General features: G+C 41.8%; 1 long non-coding RNA gene across 2 annotated transcripts; it reads left to right on the forward strand.

The window, feature by feature from the left end:
* The first annotated feature begins 332 nt into the window (after nt 1–332).
* On the forward strand, nt 333–6,326 carry LOC128342521 (uncharacterized). 2 transcript variants are annotated; one of them, XR_008315040.1, is made up of 3 exons: nt 333–1,327; nt 3,852–3,985; nt 5,977–6,326. It is a non-coding gene; the product is annotated as an uncharacterized LOC128342521 (long non-coding RNA). The 2 variants fall into 2 exon arrangements; XR_008315039.1 differs by having other exon boundaries at nt 333–3,985.
* Nucleotides 6,327–20,210: the final 13,884 nt, after the last annotated feature.

Consider the following 20,210-nt stretch of genomic DNA (forward strand, 5'->3'; position numbering starts at 1 on the left):
TGGTATGTGCACATAGGATTGCAGTTCATTCATTAAATGCCTGCCAAGTGGTCTGTTGCTGCGCAGGCCTTAGCCATTTCTGGGTAAAATGTGCTGGGTCTGCCGAGGGGAGGGGAGTATGGTAGACCCCAAACTCAGAAGATGAAAAATTGCCTTATTGGGAGAAGAGGAGCACCACCGTGTGGCCCCCCGATCCCCAGGAAGGCACTGTCCGAGTGCCCGGTGCCTTCCTGGGGCCCCCTCCCCTCTCCCCCCCCCCCCCGCATCCTGAGTGTGCCAGCCACAGCTGCAAGCAGACCACGAGCCCGGTGGTTTCCACGATTGATCAAAACAGGGCTGGCCTCCAGTAGCCCAGTTTTCATCAATTGTGTGAATAGCTTCAGTGTGTCTGATGGCAAATGGCCTAGTAGTGAGGAGAAATAAAATACAACTATTCTGTCCCTTTTGCCCTCCACCCTTCCTCAAGTTTAGTGTTGTTTTTCTCCAGTCCCTGAAGGTTGCCCTACCATGAAGCAGGCTGAGATGGTCACCTCAGGCAGCAGATTTGCTCTGCTCCTCCTCCCAATATATTCATCACTGGCCCCCTTCCTCCCTCTCCAGCTTTCAGATGGAGAAGCGAGCACATCAGCTGTGTCTAATGTGCTCTCCCTCCTCTTACTGAGAGCAAGGCTCAAGAGGGGTGGCAGCGGTGGCAACCCCCCCCCCCCACACACACACCCAAAAGTGGCTTGCCCCCACCCCTCCATTTCAGTTTCAGAAATGTGAAATGTGGGGCACAGTTCACCCACCCATGGATGCACTTTGCTCCTTCTGTGCTCCCTTTAATTCTTTTCTGGTGCCACTGACTGCGAGCAAAAGGATGAGAAGGAGACGAGATACCTCAATCATCACTAGAGTGGGTGGACAGGGAGCAGCAGATATGTGGTTGTGCAACATTCTTTATGTTCCGATTGCCTTGAGCCCCCACATCATTTTAAAAAACACTTGAGGGGACTGGACAATTGGAGTTTATGTCGTATGGATCTCCCAGTGGCAATATATGCTGTATATATAATTTCAGCAAAAAAACCCAATCAAATTTCATGAAACACAGTGGGCTTATAACCCTGTAAGTGGATTTATAACCCCAGGGCTGTCTTCAGCCTCACTACACACCTGCTCTGAATATATCCTTTCCTTTTCCAATCCACTGGCAACATGTTTTGGCTGGCACTGGCAACGATGCATTGAACACTGAATAAAATTGTGTTCATGGAGGAAAGAGTGAGGATGAGTCAGATACAAGTGTTACATCAGTAACACTTCCTTTCCTGTGAATGATGCCACAGTAAGTAGGACTGCAACACCTGAACTTTCAAATTGAATCAAAGAATTGTCTTAGTCTGTTTACTATACAGTTCTTTCCTTGTTGTGAATACAAACCAATATATCCAGGAAGAGATGACAAAGATTGTCTGCAGAGTGACTGTGTGACATTTCAAGGCATAGCAAATGTTCTGAGCAAATAGAATAAATCCACATTGTTCCATCCGCTAACCTGTATCTCCACTGTTATACAACACTAGATAAGAACACAGGAACAGCAATGTTGGATCAGGCCCAAGGCCTATTTAGTCCAGCATTCTGTTTCCTACAGTGGCCCACCATATGCCTCTGGGAAGCTCACAGGCAAGAGGTGAGGGCACACCCTCTCTCCTGTTGTTGCTCCCCTGCAACTGGTATTCAGAGGCATCTTGCCTCTGTGGCTGGAGGTGGCCTGAAAGTTAGATACCTCTATCACATCCCTGAGGGTCTCATCATGGAGCACTCGCTCCGTTAACCTCATTTAAAGGGAGGGGGAGATAGGCAGGCTAGCCACCTTGGGAGCACTGGGCTCACCTGCAAGCCCGGTGGTTCCCACGATAACTGGGAAGCAAGCTAAGCTCCCTTGGCCTGCTTCCCAGTGATCGTGGGAATAGCCTCAGTAAAAGATCCATGGAAAGGTAGACAGGGTAACTGAAAGGGCAGAGAACAATGGCCTCCCAAGACACCCAGTTTTCCTTAATTAGATTCCCAAATTTCTAGGAAGATGGCTCATGCCAGCGTTTGTCAGGATCCTGTTCTTACTGCTGCCACTGATAACAGCACAAAGATTACATTTGTAAAGAAGAATCCTTGTGTCCGGAAGGAAGAGTGTAGGGTTGAGACAGGCCAGGGCAGAGAGCCAAGGCCAGGTTGGCACAAAGCAGATGCACTGATCCAATGATAAGAGCAAAGGGTTGGTGATGAAAGGTGTGCCGGTTATAATCAAAACGCAGTGACAGAGCAGCCCTGGGGGCAGCTGGGAACACGTTGCAACTGAAGTGCTGTAGGAGGGAAGTGCAAAGGTTGCAAGAAGGCCCAGATTAAAACTCCTTTTAGGGCAAGCCTGAAGGTGTGCAAGCAACGAGATGTGAATTGAGCTCTCACTTTTTAAAATGAAAAATGCACTCCTGGGAGGGAAGAGTCCTGATCAGCACAGCAATACAGAGGCAGAGAGGTTTAAGCTTCCCCCCCATGCTGTTTTCTTGGTTGAAATCCCTCACTGAAGCAACTATTTGGCCCACAGGGCAAGATATACAGTATCATATATATATATACCTCCTGTTGCTTTCACTATTACTTGCCTACAAACTGAAGTTGAATCCAAACAAGACAGAGGTACTCATGGAGGGAGGCTGGAACTTAGGAAGGGGTTAGATCTTTCTTTTCTGGATGGTGTTACATTCCCCCTGAAAGTTCAGGTACGTAGCTTCGGAGTACTTCTGGACCCAAAGTTCTCCCTGATATCTTGGGTTGAGGCAGTGGCCAGGAGTGCTTTTTATCTGCTTTGGCTGATAACGCCAGCTACATCTATTTCTCGAGACAAACAACCTTAAAACAACGGTGCAGATGCTGGTGTTATCCAGGCTTGACTGCTGCAATGAACTCCACATTGAGCTGCCCTTGTACGTAGTTTGGAAACTGAGACTGGTGCAAAACGTGGCAGCCAAGTTGATCTCTGGGGGCCACCTGCAGAGACCACATTATTCCTATTTGTAATGAACTATGCTGGTTGCCAATTAGTTTCCAGGCAAAATACAAAGTGCTGATTATTACCTATAAAGCCCTCAACTATTTGGACCCAGGGCATTTAAAAGAGTGCCACCTCCTTCATGAACCTGCCACCTATAAAGATTATCAGGGGAAGCTGAACCAGGCCAGTTTGAGTAATTCGATTGTGAACCACTTCGAGCTAGTTTGTTGAACTGACCGGCTCAGCCGCTCGGTCAACTGCACCAAACAGTCCGTGCACACTCTTAGTGTGGGACATTTACTACTGGTTCAGACATTTGACCTCCCAATAATGGTATACATGTACTGGGATACAGGAGTCAATCTAAGATTATATGCATCCACCACTGCATGCAGGAATCTTTGCATAATCTGAGTATCTATACATACAAATGTTTTCAGTTTCCTGATTTCTAAAAAAATTATGCTCCCAACAGGACTGATTTCATATACAAGTGATGGGTGCATGTGATTCAAGGATCCAGCTCTATCCAACTCTGTCTGCATATCTGTAATCTGCTACTGAGAGAGCAAATGTGAACCATCCCACAGACTCCCATGCAATTGCACTGTCCATAGGTACAATGGTATACACTCACCTGGATCTTTTTTCTCAAAGAACCCAGATATGTAGAAAGGATGAGATAATGACCAGGAGGTCGCTCTGAGATGGTGTGGAAAATAGCTTTGTTGAAAAAACTAAATCAGTTGCTCCTAAGGAAGAGCTGTAAGACTTGAAATGCATTGGGCTAATAAATCATTCTCTGTGTACCTCTGAGGGTTCCTTCTTTCGTCAATGACTGGGAAGTGCCAGGATGTGAAACTGTGTCTGGGCTGATAATAGAAAATGCTTGTTACTTTCTAAAGAGAAACGAGCTTTTGTGTGACTAAACCAGCAAGCAGAATACAAATGGTAAGTGTTCACAGGATGCAGTGTGCACAGCACATCTTGTGGAGAGCTGTTGTGTGTATGTGCACTTCAACCTTCTTTGGGAATATAAAGAAGACCTAAACTGGCTACATATTGCAATGCTATGCATCCCACTGCAGTGGGAAGTACAGTATAGCACTTACACATAACAGTATAATTTGCACCCATGGATTTCTCTGTGTTGTTGTTAACTAATACATTCTGGTGAAGCAAAGCAGATGGTTTGGGGAAGATAAGCTGCCTTCAGAGCAAGCATTTGGAAACATCAGGGAAATGACTTGAATAGCAAGCCAGAGGTTGCCAGTTTGAATCCCCACTGGTATGTTTCCCAGACTATGGGAAACACCTATATCGGGCAACAATGATATAGGAAGGTGCTAAAAGGCATAATCTCAGACTGTGCAGAAGATGGCAATGGTGAACCCCTCCTGTATTCTTCCAAAGACAACCACAGGGCTCTGTGGTCGCCAGGAGTCGACACCGACTCAACGGCAAAACTTTACCTTTAAACATTGGCACCATGTAGCTACGATGCTTGGAGAGAAGCACCAGGAAAATGGATAAAATTTGTTAAAGTAATCTTCATGCTCAAATTCTTGGACATTTCTTATCCAGGTTTCCTTTAGGTTCAGGATGTTTGTTGGACAAAGGCAGCTGGATGAACTATCTGACTGCCCAGGTCATGGTTAATTTCTTAGCAAACATCAAGTGTCAGTAGTTTTTAGTTGAATGGTTTCCATACTTATTAAAAAATATATAACCAGAAGAGCAATTCCTAAGTAATGACCTTCCAATGAGTCATAGGATCTTTGCCAGTAGTTGTCCCTCAGAGATATGAGTTTTTAATCCTAACTTAGAATTAAAAATAATAGAAGGCAGTAAGGCTGTTCTCACAATGTTGCCCCAGGCAGCTCATGTCATCTAGAGCAGGGATTCCCAGCGTTAGGTCCCCAGATGTTATTGGACTTAACTCCCATAGTCCCCAGTCCCAGTGGCCTTTGGCTGGGGATTATGGGAGTTGAAGTCCAATAACATCTGGGGACCCAACGCTGAGAATCTCTGATCTGGAGCACCAGGAGCAGAGGGGCTCCTGGCTGCTCCAGAGGAGAGTAGCCCAACTTTTTAACCCGACATTTAGCCAAAGTTAAACAAACCACAGTTTCCTTTAAAATCAGTAGGTGATTGTCTGAGCAATCACTGCCAGGTTTAGAGGCTTCCCCCTGGCCCTCCACCATTTCTGGCAGCGAGCAGGTAGGAAGGAGTGCTTCCTCATCTTATGAGGAAGGCAGACAATCTCCTGCCTTCCCTGCAGACTTTGGAACATCCGCCAGAGGTCATATTTATGACCTCACAATCTTTTATACAAAATATGACAAAGAAAGCTTGTTTTATCCATCATAAGTGGTTGGCAGAAAAGGACTCAGTAGATCTCTTGCTTCCTATGAGAACCGTTATCAGCTATCATCCCAGAAGGAGCTTCTCTGCTGAGGCATAGAAAGAAATTCCTAGCCAGTAATTGAGCCAAGCACTGACCCGTGAGGATTGGGAGAGGAGTGGAACAGCCCCTCTTCCTGATACTTGCTGGGACCGACTCAGTCCAGGAAAATGCCTCCCCTTACCCCCCCCCCCGCCCCCAGATATCCATGGGAAGGGAAGGAGGCTCCATTTCATGCTCCACTTCAGGCAGCAAAATGTCCTGAGCCAGCCCTTAGTGCTAGGTGTTGTTGTTTTTAAGGGAGGAACATATAAAGTTTAAGATAAATTAAGTGATGATTCAGCATGAAAACAAGGCAATGACAGTCTTGTTAGAGCCATCAGACACAGGTGAAACATGAGAAAGAGAAAAGAAACTTGAGATCCTATGCAGAAAATGCTGTTCAGGAGATGGGGGGAAAGCTGTTTATTCAGGATTGTTTGTATCTTGTCTCCTAGGAAGTCACTGAGCCAGCTTTTGTTTCTATCCTTGAACTTAGGTGATACTTAGGTGAACTTCACCTTCGATGCCAATAAAATGTTGTCACTTCATCGTTAGATAGTAGTGAAGCAATTCCTCTACAGCGAAGGGAATGGACGTGGCAAGGAGAGAGGGGTGGATCTGAAGAAGGACATTGCTTGGATTTGGAGCAAGTCACAGATCTGCTTTGCAAACCCACTGTGTGTGTGTGTGTGTGTGTGTGTGTGTGTGTGTGTGTGTGTGCACGCGCGCACGTGCACTGGTGGCAGTGGAAAGTGCTGACAAATTGTCCACATCTGTTTGTCTGTTTTTTCTGGCACACTGATTTAATGAAATTAAATAAGTAAATAAAATTATTTTAACAGCTTGTTTTATTTTGTTTTTGTTGTTTCTTTTTGTGAACCACCTAGAGCCTTTGGAGTCAGGCAGTATATAAATAAAATAAAATAAAATAAATCATCCAGTGGCTGACACGCCACCCAAGCTTATGAGGGCATGAGGCTTGCTTCAGAATGCAGCATACAGGGAGAGGGAAGTGAAGTGATTTTCATATCTCCTCTGTCTGCAAAAGTCATTTTTGCATCAAGGAATATGTCTGTGAGGGCTATGCAGCCTTCAGGGACATATTCCTCAATGCAAAAAGGACTTTTGCAGTTAGGAGAGATAAGTAAAAACCACCTCCCTCTCCCCCTTCACCTGAGCAACACTGTGTGGCAGGCCTCGCTTGCAGTTAGTTTCCTGGCTGCTTATGAGGATAGAGCTCTTGCTCTGCCCTCACAAGCCCGTACAGCATGTCAGCTAGTGGTAGGGCCTTTTATATGCAGAGGACTTTCATTTGACCCTCATATGTGTGCACACATGCAGAAAGGAATGTCCATAATGAGCAATTGGAGCCAGCATGGAAGCAGAGGTGATCGCTCCAGGGAAGCAAGCGGGTGAGGATCTGGGCTGACTCACCTGGCAATTTGAGTAACACTGGTTTAGGTTTTACAGTAAGGCCAAAATAGCCAAGGGAAATAAGGAAGTTGGAAGAGCATGGAGTTTGCGGTTCAGTGGTTAAATCACAAGGTTAACACCTATGATTGCTTAGTTCCTTGAACTGTGAAAGCAGTATTAGCCTGAGAGAGCTATTCCTTTAACCAAAGGAAGCTCCAACTATTATTATTTCTTGTTTACACAGTCAGACAGGTGTTATTGACTGGTTTGTTTTATCCAGACATCAAGTCCTTCCCAAGGACCTGGGATGGCTGAATTTTATTGTCAATGTTGTTGCTGTTGTTATAGATATTGTCGCAGAATATAGGCTGTTCCCAGTAAAGCTGCTTTTTGTAATTGGCTGATGGTGATTTCTGTGGCCCCTATGGTGTTGAGGTGCTCTTCAAGTTGTTTTGGAACTGCACCCAGGGCGCCAATTACCACTGGGATTATTTGGGTCTTTTTCTGCCACAGCCTTTCAATTTCAATTTGTAGATCTTTGTATTTGGTGATTTTTTTTCTGTTTCTTTTTCTTCTATTCTGCTATCCCCTGGTATTGCTATGTCAATTATTTTGACTTGTTTTTCTTTCTTCTCGACTACAGTTATATCTGGTGTATTGTGTGGCAGATGTTTGTCTGTTTGTAGTCAGAAGTCCCATAATATTTTTACATCTTCATTTTCTTCAACTTTTTCCATTTTATGGTCCCACCAATTTTTGGATACAGGTAGCTTCTATTTTTTGCAGATGTTCCAGTGTATCATCCCTGCTACCTTGTCATGCCTTTGTTTGTAGTCAGTCTGTGTGATCTTTTTACAACAGCTGATTAGGTGGTCCACGGTTTCATCTGCTTCTTTACAAAGGCGGCACTTGATGTTTGTGGTGCATTTTTCGACTTTTGCTCTTATTGCATCTTAGTGCCTATTCTTGTGCAGCCAGTATGAATCCCTCTGTTTCTTTCTTCAAGTTGCCATTCTTAAGCCATTGCCAGGTCTTGGTGATATCTGATTCTCCACTTATATTGTGCAAATATTGACCATGCAGTGGCTTATTTTTCCATTTTTCTGCTTGGTTCTTGACCTGTTCTTTCTTGTAGGCCTGCTTTTTTTCATTGGTGTTGAATAGTTTCGCATTATTGACCATTTGAAGTGCATCTACTTCACTGTCCATGATATATTCTTCAAGGCCTCTTTTCTCCTCCTCTACAGTTTGATGGACTTGCAGCATTCCTCTTCCACCTGAGCTGCGAGGGACGTATAGACTATCGACATCACTGCGGGGGTGCAGAGCATGATTGATGGTCATGATTTTCCTGGTCTTACGATCTAGCGTCTCTAGCTCTGCCTGGGTCCAGTCTATTATTCCTGCAGTGTATCTGAAAATAAGTATAGCCCAGGTGTTTATGGCTTGTATGGTGTTCCTGCCATTGAGTTTGGACTTGAGGATTTTTCTAACTCTCCTGGTGTATTCACTTCCAATTTTTCTTTTAACTTCAGTGTGTGTGATGTTATCAGCCTGGAGAATGCCCAAGTATTTGTAGGTTCTTTCTCTTCCAGGTTCTTGATCTTGCTTCCATTGGGTAGTTCTATTCCTTCTGTTTTTGTTATTTTCCCTCTGTTCATTATTAATGCAGCACACTTGTCTAGTCCAAACTCCATTACTATATTGCTACTGAATATACGGACAGTGTTTAGCAGTGATTAGATTTCTGACTGGGACTTTCCATACAACTTCAGATCGCCCATGTACAGCAGATGGTTGATTTGACTTGATGTTTTAGATGTTTGGTATCCGAGGCCTGTTTTTTTTAGTATTTCTGAAAGTGGGGTCATGGTGATTACAAACAACAGAGGGGATAGTGAGTCCCCTTGGAAAATGCCTCTTCTAATGCTAACTTGTCCAAGTGTCTCGTCATTGATTGTTAACTGTGTAGTCCACATGCTCATTGCTTTTTAAATAAATATCTGAATGTTTTTGCTGACACCAGTTGTTTCTAAACATTTTAGTATCCATGTGTGAGGCAATGAATCGAAGGCTTTCTTGTAGTCAATCCATGCAATACTTAGATTGGTTTTTCTTCTCTTGCAATTTTCTAAAATCATTTTGTCAATCAGCAGCTGGTCTTTTGTGCCTCTGGTGTTCGGGCAATTTCCTTTCTGTTCAACTGGAAGCTGTTTGTTAGTTAATTAGTGTTGCGTCACTTCATCTGCTATTATTCCAGTTAATAATTTGAACATGGTTGGCAGGCAGGTGATCGGTCTATAATTACTTGGAACTGCACCTTTTTCTGGGTCATTCATGATGAGATGAGTTTTCCCAGTTGTTAGCCATTGTTCAATATCACCTCCTTACAAAATGTGATTGAACTGTTTTGATAGTTGTTTATGAAGGCTTGTTAGGTGTTTAAGCCAAAAGCCATGCATTTCATCGTCGCCTGGAGCAGTCCAATTTTTAATTTTCTTTGCTCTTTCACTTATTAATTCTGGTGTTATTATTAGATCTTGCACTTGTTGGTTACATTTTTGACCTCTTTCATCCAGCCTGCTTTTTTATTATAATCTATTGGATTGTCCCATAATTTCCCCAAGAATTGCACTGTTTCTTCTTTATTTGGTGTTTCTAGGTTTCTTGCATTTTCTCCTTCTATGCTTTGGTAGAAATGTCTCTGATTCGACAGGAATTGGAAATTCTGACTGTGTTGTGTTGTTCTGGCTTCATATCTGCTAATCTTCTTTGACACTGCTGTTATTTGCTGCTTTATTATTTCCAGGACTTCTCTAATTTTCCTTGAATCTAGGTGGTATTTTTGGATCAGATACTGGTTTGTGTTTTCATTCTTCAGCTTCTTGTCTTTCATATCTTTCAATTTACTAGCATCTGATCTAAGCCTGGAAATTTTATTTTCTAATCTAATCTTCCATTTAGGTGATGTACTACTTTCTTTTTTTACAGGTCCACTGATCTTATATCCGAGCTCTTGTGTTGTTATTGTTGCTGCACTGTACATTAGTTGGTTTGTTTCTTGCAAATTATTGGTTGTTATTTCTGCAAGTGCAGCGTTTGCATCTTTTAATACCTGAGCAAGTTGTTTTTTGGCAACTGTTTTTAGAGCTGGAAGTCGAACCCTGGTGGTTGTTTGGTTCATGTGCTCAGTTATTTTTTGCTTTAATTCTTGTTGCTTTTCTGTTAAATGGCATTTGGGTTTTTGAGATGAAGGCAAAGGGGTGGTTGCCTGGTTTTGATTTTGAAACAGTTCAGCAACAGTGGCATCCTCGATTTCCAACACCTCCTCCACCTGCGCCCGAGCAACTTCTTCAGTTGGTGGTAATTCTTCTTCCATGTCTTGAGCCTGTGTTGCTCTTTGCAGTTCTTCCAGCTCAACTCCTGTGAATACTTTATTTCTTATTATGAATCTTCTCTGGTCTGCTAGCCTTTGTTCTGTTATTGCTGTATCTGGATGCTTCTCTTTACAATTATTATTATTATTATTATTATTATTATTAATTCTATTTCTATACCGCCCTTCCAAAAATGGCTCAAAGCAGTTTACACAGAGAAATAACAAATAAGATGGGACCCTGTCCCCAAAGGGCTCACAATCTAAAAATAAACATAAGATAGATACCGGCAATAGTCACTGGAGGTACTGTACTGGTTGGTTGACAGGGCCAGTTACTCTCCCCCTGCTAAATAAAGAGAATCACCACTTTAAAAGGTGCTTCTTTGCCAAGTTAGCAGGGGTGCCTGCTAACTAGTTCTGCCTGCTCCTGAGCCTTCAGATAACATCAGCTCATATCCAAGCTATTCTGTATAATCATGAGATCTAGAGACTTGATTGATTTTCAGTGAAATTGAACTTGCACAGTGCATTATGGGAGTTCCAAGGAGTGGCGCACCTCGGCCCTCAGAGCTACCAGCAGAAGCCAGCAATCATCTGGGCAGCCGATCTGGATGCCCAACAACGAGAAGAGGATCATCTGTGGGGGAAGTAAACTTTTCAAGGCTTACTTCCCTCGTCCCTTGAAGCCCTTCTCATGGATCATGGGAAAGGGCTCAGTTTGTAGTAGTAGCAATATAGAAAGACAACCTTTTTCAGTATGCCAGCTCGTAAGCCTCATAAGCAGACTCATCAAAGTTCTTCCTGTACTTGTTGAGTTTGTCCCTTGATAGTCTACTTAGACAAATTCAGCTTGTATTTGGTGGTCATAAATATTCACTTTTCCTCATCAGCTGCTTCACAGTGTTCTATAAATGAGAAATACCTCTTATCTCAACATGAGTGATAAATATATATAAACATTTTCTGGTATTGGCTCCACGGGGAAATCATACTTTAATAGATTTACGAGTGTGCAATATAAATGTGCTCGCGTACATGCACTTTGGGAGGCCAAATGCCATATATTTTTAGAAGTGTTAGGAGCTCCTATCTTTTGTGGGAGAACCTTTAAACGTTTAATTGATATTTCTTTTGTATCTTCTCCCCAGAAAAGGAAAGTACAACATTAAATGGAATCTCAAGGGCATTGCCTTACACAAATAAGAAAAAAGAATCATGGAGATTTTAGTGTCTGTAAAGATAATGTAGAATGAGAATTACTCTATGGCAAGATAACAGTGGCCACAATCCAACATCAAGAGACACACACTGAATCCTACTGAAGTCAATAGGTTTAAGCACACTTAATGCTGCACTGATTATAGAGATATTTTTCATTAGCAAATATATTTTCCTTCTTTTCTTTCTTCAAATGTCTATTCCACACTCCATGGCTAAGCTCTCTGAGCACTTGTACAGTAAAATTCAAAAGTGAAATGAAGTAAAGTATATTGAGCTCTTTGAAATAAAAGGAAATTTCACTTGCCACCTGAAAGTCAACATGGAGAGTAACAAGCCAACATTCCTGGGCAAAGAATAGCATGTCTGAGGTGGAGCCATGAGAAAACTGCATTTCCTGGGATCCTTGGTGCATCCGTTGTTGCTGTAACAGGATCAGGCACCAGGGATGGAGGGATGAATGAAGAGACCTACCTGCCACCTTCGCTGTCAGTGCAGCCAGGTGCTGTTTCAGAGATTTGGGAGTGTGTGTGAGGGGGGTGGTGGTCATAGGAGAATTGGGAAGACATATTTGGACCCTATAGTGCCCTGATCATGTCACTGGAAGTGTGATGTGGTGTGAAAAGGGCTCATAAGCATGCTCAGAAATGACCAAATTATTTTCTGGCTTTTCAGGAAAGTAGTGTATTTTGCTAAGTCTAGTTCCAAATTAAGCCTAGGTGGTGCCCACCCATATCTATTTCCTGGTCACACCAGACTATTGGAAATGGGCTTTTACTTCTATAGCTGACTGCTATAACACAAGCGTGAGTACAATAATAATTAAGCAGCCGTTAAGTAGTGGAAAATATTTGGAAAGTATTTTGGAAAATCCAAAATAGTGATGAATCTGATATCCAAATAGGTGGTGGTATGGTGCACACAAATTCATATGTATGCTCTTAAAGCAATATATTTACTCATTTACCACCACTAAGAATATATATTTCTATAACCAGAAAATATCTTTCCTAGCTCTATGTGAAGATGCTAGGGATTGAACCTCATACCATCTGCATGCGAGCAAATGCTCTAGCACTGAGCTATGGCCTCATCTCCTAAGGAGAATATCTTACAGCAGACAGCGGCACACTCACATGTAGCCACCCATCCCAATGCAAATGGAGGCAAATCCGGCATAGCAGAAGGGGCCATTTATGCTTGCTGCCACAAGACCAGCTCTCCACCTCATTCAACAGAACATGTGGATATTAAAGTACAGATCTGTGGAAATGAGTACAGATCTGTACTTGTGTACCCTGTACACAGATGCCCTATTCAGACATCATGTTGAACACTCATATGAGTGTACAATACACACAGGTACCCTCAGCTACAGTGATTCACACATTATGTTGAACTCAGGTACAGCAGTACACTTCCTATCTGTATCCTGCATTTCAAGGGGCCAGTACTTGAGTCCACTTTTAAAATGAATGCAGGAACAGTCGTCTGCACAAAAATGTGTACAAATGTACAGACAGCTGTTCACTCGTACAACAGAATGAGTCACCCAGATTACCTCAGCCGTGCGCTTAGGAGGGCTGAGGGAAAGGCGGGAGCTTGCCTGCCCTCCTCCTCAGATGAGCAGTGGCTGTCTCAGGCTCTGCTGCACTGCGGGCCCACACAAGTGACACCATAGCAGAGTCCAGAGCTGGGATAAGGAGGAGGAAGTCCTCCAGCATCCCAGTGTGCCCTGCACCAGCAGCAGAGCAGGGGTATCAATAGCAGGGGGGAAGGAGTGCGTTCATTTCTTCTCCCTAGCTCACTGCCCAAAATGGGGGCAGGCTGAGGGGAAGCTCAGCTACCCCTCGACAACCACAAAGACAATCGCCTGCCGAGGTAGAAGGAACCTATGGTTCATTCTAACTTGGTATGGTTTGTTCTACCTTGGTAAAATGCCAGGTACTAAAGGTGAGTTACCCTCGCCCGGAGCAGCCGGGAGCGGAGGGCTCCTGCTGTTCCAGACAACACAAGCTGCCTGGGATGACCCAGGGTGGCTTATGTCATGAGAACGCTCTCAGTGTCTGAATAGGACTAGATCGCACTACTGTTGAATAGAACGTGTGAATACAGCTGAGGTATCCAAATCATTGCCTGAGAAAACCACCCTAAAACTATGGTTAAAGTACCAAATCTGCAGGGGCTCTTCCCAAGCTCTGCTCTTGCCTTGGGCTTTATCTCAGCCTCAAGATTTCTTCTGCTGAGTTTTCCGCGAGTGAAAAACAAATAAAAGCTGTGGGGGTTTTCCCATTATAGCTGAACTTATAGTGCCCTGCCCTGAACAACCATTATTGCTTTCCCACCGTGCTGACTATGCAGCCCTGTGTAGCAAATGCATGAAGCATACTGCTGAGGCAGGGCAAAAACCTTCATGTGTCCTCCCTCTAAGGTCATGCATTGCTTTATTAAAACAACAAATTAGTGGGACAGCTTCTCTCCCAGCTGTCACATTTGCTATTCTCTCTTATTCCACTTAAAGCATCAGGTTGAGGGAAGCCAGATGGTCTAAAGTTGTCTAGAAGTTGTGTTTTAGTTGACTAATCTAGATTCTAATTTTGTTATTGTGTTTAAATACATGTGGATGTACTCCAAACCACAACACAGGTGGGTTTAATCCTACTGTTCCTTTTTAGGTCAGCTACAAGATGGAGGCAATCATTCTAGAGAGAGGAATTAGGGGAAGGGGATGCTCTGGGAGGAGCATTTGCAGGCTTTCTTGCAGAAGGCTTCAAGTTCCCTCCCTGGCATCTCCAGATAGGGCTGAGAGAGATTCCTGCCTCAACCTTGAGGAGCCACTGTCAGTCTGTGTATACAAGACTGAGCTAGATGGACCACTGGTCTGACTCAGTATATGAGCTTCCTATGTTCCTAACCCCGGTTTCTAACAGAAGAAGAAGAAGAAGAAGAAGAAGAAGAAGAAGAAGAAGAAGAAGAAGAAGAAGAAGAAGAAGAAGAAGAAGAAGAAGAAGAAGAAGAAGAAGAATTTATTCTTATTATTAAGAATAATAACACTGGACCACCTAATCAATTGTTGTAAAAAGATCGCACAGACTAACAACAAACAAAGGCATGACAAGGTAGCAGGGATGATACACTGGAACATCTGCAAAAAATACAGGCTACCTGTAGCCAAAAATTGGTGGGACCATAAAATTGAAAAAGTTGTAGAAAATGAAAATACAAAAATATTATGGGACTTCCAACTACAAACAGACAAACATCTGCCACACAATACACCAGATATAACTGTCGTCGAGAAGAAAGAAAAACAAGTCAAAATAATCGACAGAGCAATACCAGGTGATAGCAGAATAGAAGGAAAAGAAACAGAAAAAATCACCAAATACAAAGATCTACAAATTGAAATTGAAAGGCTATGGCAGAAAAAGACCAAAATAATCCCAATAGTAATTGGTGCCCAAGGTGCAATTCCAAAACAACTTGAAGAGCACCTCAGCACCATAGGGGCCACAGAAATCACCATCAGCCAATTACAAAAAGCAGCTTTACTGGGAACAGCCTATATTCTGCGACGATATCTATAATAGTAACAGCAACAACATTGATAATAAAATTCAGCCATCCCAGGTCCTTGGGAAGGACCTGATGTCTGGATAAAACAAACCAGTCAATAACACCTGTCTGACTGTGTAAAAAACAACAACAACAACAATAATAATAATAATTCATTCTTATTCTTATTCTTAATGCTATTTACACACAGTCTACCAGATGTTATTGACTGGATTTGGTACTTTAATTATCGGGCCCTTTCCAAGGGTCTAGTATAACTAAAGAAAAATTAAAGATAGTGTCATAGTATTCATGCTGTCCCGAGTAGTGTGGCCTTCTGTAGCTGATGTGTTGTAATGTTATCAATGCCCAAGGTGTCAAGATAGTGTTCAAGTTCTTTTGGTACTGCATCAAGGGCAGCAACAACTATTGGCATCACTATTGTTTTCTTTTTCCAGAGCCACTCAATTTCAATCTGAAGGTCTTTGTATTTAGTTATTTTCTCAAATTGTTTTTCGTCGAATCGTCTATCCCCTGGGATTGCAATATCAATTATCAGAACCCGATTCTTCTCGATGACTGTCAGAGAGACGTATTGTGGGCTAAATGCCTATTAGTTTGTATTTGAAAATCCCAAAGGACTTTTGCCTCTTCATTTTCTGTGACCTTCTCAATCAGATGATTCCACCAATTCTTGTTTGCTGGCAATTTGCAATTCTTGCAAAAATTCCAGTGGATCATCAAAGCAACTTGTGTCTTTCCTTATAATCAGTCTGCGCGATTTTCTTACAACACATCCAAGGTGCTCAACTGTCTCATCTGCCTCCTTGCATAACCGACACTTATTGTCTTTCTGGGTCTTATCGATTTTTGCTTTTATAACATTTGTTCATAGTGATTGTTACTGGGTTGCAAAAATGAGACTGTCCATTTCTTTCTTCAGTGTCCCCTTCTTTAACCACTGCCATGTTGTACTATTATTGACTTTCGATTGTACAGGTATGTCATTAAAGAACTGACCATGCAATGGTTTGTTGTGCCATTTTTCTCATTGATTCCTCATCTGCTGTTTTTTGTATTCATCCTTTGATTCCTTTATTTTCAACAGTCCTGTCTTACTCACTTCCTGTAGCATTTCTTCTTGGCTTTCATTGATGCATTCCACCAATGCTCGTTTTAATTCTTCAACAGACTGTCTGACTTTCAACATTCCACATCCACCTTCATTTCTTGGCAGGTAAAACCTATGAACATCACTTCTTGGTTGGCAATGCATGGTTAATGGTCATTATTTTCCTGGTTTTCCATCCAGCGCATCCAATTCTGCTTGTGTCCAATCAACAATAACTCCTTTATATCGGATTACAGGAATTGTCCATGTGTTGATTGTTTTGATAGTGTTACTGTCTCCCACACAATCACCAAGGAGCAAAGTGGGGGCATTGTCAGCATGGAGGATTTTAGTGTCTTTCTTACTTGCCTGATATATTCCTTACTAACTTTGGTCTTCAGTTCAGCATGCTTGATCTTGTTACTTTGGAGAATGCCCAAATACTTATAAATTTCCTCAAGTGACAGACTCATTCTGTTTCCTTTTGGCATCGCAATTCCTTCACCAGTTATCATTTTTCCTCGATTTATTGCCAATATAGCACATTTGTCCAGTCCAAACCTCATTGCGATATCACAGCTATAAATTCTAACCATATTGAGTAATGACTCAATTTTGGATGGTGACATTCCGTAAAGCTTTAAATTGTCCATGAAAAGAAGGTGGAAAAGCTTAACTGATGTTTTTGAAGTTTGGTATCCATGGTTTATTTTGTTCAAGATAATTATTATTATCTCTTGTTCACACAGTCAGACAGGTGTTATTGACTGCTTTGTTTTATCCAGACATCAAGTCCTTCCCAAGGACCTGGGATGGCTGAATTTTATTGTCAATGTTGTTGCTGTTGTTATAGATATTGTCGCAGAATATAGGCTGTTCCCAGTAAAGTTGCTTTTTGTAATTGGCTGATGGTGATTTCTGTGGCCCCTATGGTGTTGAGGTGCTCTTCAAGTTGTTTTGGAACTGGACCCAGGGCGCCAATGACCACTGGGATTATTTTGGTCTTTTTCTGCCACAGCCTTTCAATTTCAATCTTTGTATTTGGTGATTTTTTCTATTTCTTTTTCTTCTATTCTGCTATCCCCTGGTATTGCTATGTCGATTATTTTGACTTGTTTTTCTTTCTTCTCGACTACAGTGATATCTGGTGTATTGTGTGGCAGATGTTTGTCTGTTTGTAGTCGGAAGTCCCATAATATTTTTACATCTTAATTTTCTTCAATTTTTTCAATTTTATAGTCCCACCAATTTTTGGCTACAGGTAGCTTGTATTTTTTGCAGATGTTCCAGTGTATCATCCCTGCTACCTTGTCATGCCTTTGTTTGTAGTCAGTCTGTGTGATCTTCTTACAACAGCTGATCAGGTGGTCCACTGTTTCATCTACTTCTTTACAAAGGTGGCACTTGCTGCTTGCTGCTTGTTGTGGATTTTTCCACTTTTGCTCTTATTGCATTTGTTCTTAGTGCCTGTTCTTGTGCAGCCACTATTAAACCCTCTGTTTCTTTCTTCAAGTTGCCATTCTTAAGCCATTGCCAGGTCTTGGTGATGTCTGATTTTCCACTTATACTTTGCAAATATTGACCATGCAGGGGCTTATTTCTCCATTTTTCTGCTCGGTTCTTGACTTGTTCTTTCTTGTAGGCCTGCTTTTTTCATTGGTGTTGGATAGTTTCTCGTTATTGACCATTTGAAGTGCATCTTCTTCATTGTCCCTTATATATTCTTCAAGGCCTCTTTTCTCCTCCTCTACTGTTTGATGGACTTGCAGCATTCCTCTTCCACCTGAGCCGCGAGGGAGGTATAGCCTATCGACATCACTGCGGGGGTGCAGAGCATGATTGATGGTCATGATTTTCCTGGTCTTATGATCTAGCGTCTCTAGCTCTGCCTGGGTCCAGTCTATTATTCCTGCAGTGTATCTGAAAATAAGTATAGCCCAGATGTTTATGGCTTGTATGGTGTTCCCGCCATTGAGTTTGGACTTGAGGATCTTTCTAACTCTCCTGATGTATTCACTTCCAATTTTTCTTTTCACTTGAGTGTGTGCAATGTTATCAGCCTGGAGAATGCCCAAGTATTTGTAATGTTCTTTCTCTTCCAGGTTCTTGATCTTGCTTCCATTGGGTAGTTCTATTCCTTCTGTTTTTGTTATTTTTCCTATGTTCATTATTAATGCAGCACACTTGTCTAGTCCAAACTCCATTGCTATATCGCTACTGAATATACGGACAGTGTTTAGCAGTGATTCGATTTCTAACTGGGACTTTGCATACAACTTCAGATCGTCCACGTACAGTAGATGGTTGATTTGACTTGATGTTTTAGATGTTTGGTATCCGAGGCCTGTTTTGTTTAGTATTTGTGAAAGTGGGGTCGTGGCGATTACAAACAACAGAGGGGATAGTGAGTCCCCTTGGAAAATGCCTCTTCTATAGCTAACCTGTCCAAGTGTCTTGCCATTGATTGTTAACTGTGTACTTCACATGCTCATTGCTTTTTTTAATAAATATCTGAATGTTTTTGCTGACACCAGTTGTTTCTAAACATTTTAGTATCCATGTGTGAGGCAATGAATCGAAGGCTTTCTTGTAGTCATTCCATGCAACACTTATTATTATTATTATTATTATTATTATTATTATTCATTCGATTTCTATACCGCCCTTCCAAAAATGGCTCAGGGTGGTTAATGGGTAGCAAAATTAGATAGATTACAAAAAGTAAAGACAACAATGAGTCTCTTTGAAATATTCCTCTCCAGATTTTAATTTCTCCCACGTCTTCTCCGTTGGCTAGCAAATGAATCTTCTATGTGTTCATTGCCTTTTCTACAAAGTTTTGAATGTTATCATTCACTCCAGTCATATCCAGGCATTTAAAAATCCAGTTATGTGGTAATCAGTCAAACACTTTCTTATAGTCAATCATTTAGATTCATCTTCCTTCATTTACAATTTTCCAAAACCATTTTGTCAATAAGAAGCTGATCTTTTGTTCCTCTTGTTTTCCAACAGTTTCCCTTCTGTTCCATTGGTAACAAACTATTCCTTTCTAGGTGGTCTTGCATGGCATCTGCTACAATTGCTGTCATGAGCTTGAGCATTGTTGGAAGGCAAGTTATTGGCCTATAGTTACTTAGTACTGTGCCTTTTTCATAGTCTTTCAGAAAAAGACAAGTCTTGCCAGTTATCTATTCATAATGTTCTCCACCTTCCGGTATATCATTCAATTGCTTGACTAATCTTTTATTTAAGCTGGTCAGATGTTTGAGCCAAAAGCCATTTAGTTCATCCATTCCTGGTGCTGTCCAATTCTTAATCTTTTTTGCTTTGTTTTCAACCAGTTGGGATGTTATTATCAAGTCATCCATTTTGTTTCCATCTATTTTCCCCTCAGCTTTTTTTTTAATCCATTTCGCATTCTTGTTGTGTAATCAACAGGGTTGTCCCAAATGTTTCTCCAAAACCCAAGGAGGTGTTCCCTGTCCGGTTGCACAGTGTTGTACAGTGTTATCCAATTTTTCTCCATTAACACTGCGATAAAATTGACGTTGATTTGAATGGAAAAGGATATTTTGTTGGTTTTGCAGTACACAAGCATCATATCGGCTGATCTTCTTTGCTATTGCTGTAATTTACTGTTTCACAATTTCGAGGGCTTCTTTGATCTTCCTGGTATCCAAGTGGTACATTTTTACTAAGTATTCCTTGATCTTTTCATTCTTAAGCTTTTTTTCTTTCATGTCCTTCAATTTGCTGGTATCTGTCCTTAACTTACTGATCTTACCTTCCAATCTAACCTTCCATTTTGTTTTTTCCTTTTGTTGTTTCTTCCAAGTTCATATCCCAAGAATGGATATGTTTTACTACTACTACTATTACTACTACTACTATTAGTTTTATTATTATTATTTGTTATTGGTATTGTTGTTCACCACCTAGAGTCTTTGGAGGAGGTAGAAAATCTTGATAGATAGATAGATAGATAGATAGATAGATAGATAGATAGATACTTCTGTAATTCTATTGTGCTTTGAGCACACCTTCTGAAGTA

This window comes from Hemicordylus capensis, chromosome 2 (assembly GCF_027244095.1).
Source record: "Hemicordylus capensis ecotype Gifberg chromosome 2, rHemCap1.1.pri, whole genome shotgun sequence".
In the NCBI taxonomy this organism is placed as follows: domain Eukaryota; kingdom Metazoa; phylum Chordata; class Lepidosauria; order Squamata; family Cordylidae; genus Hemicordylus; species Hemicordylus capensis.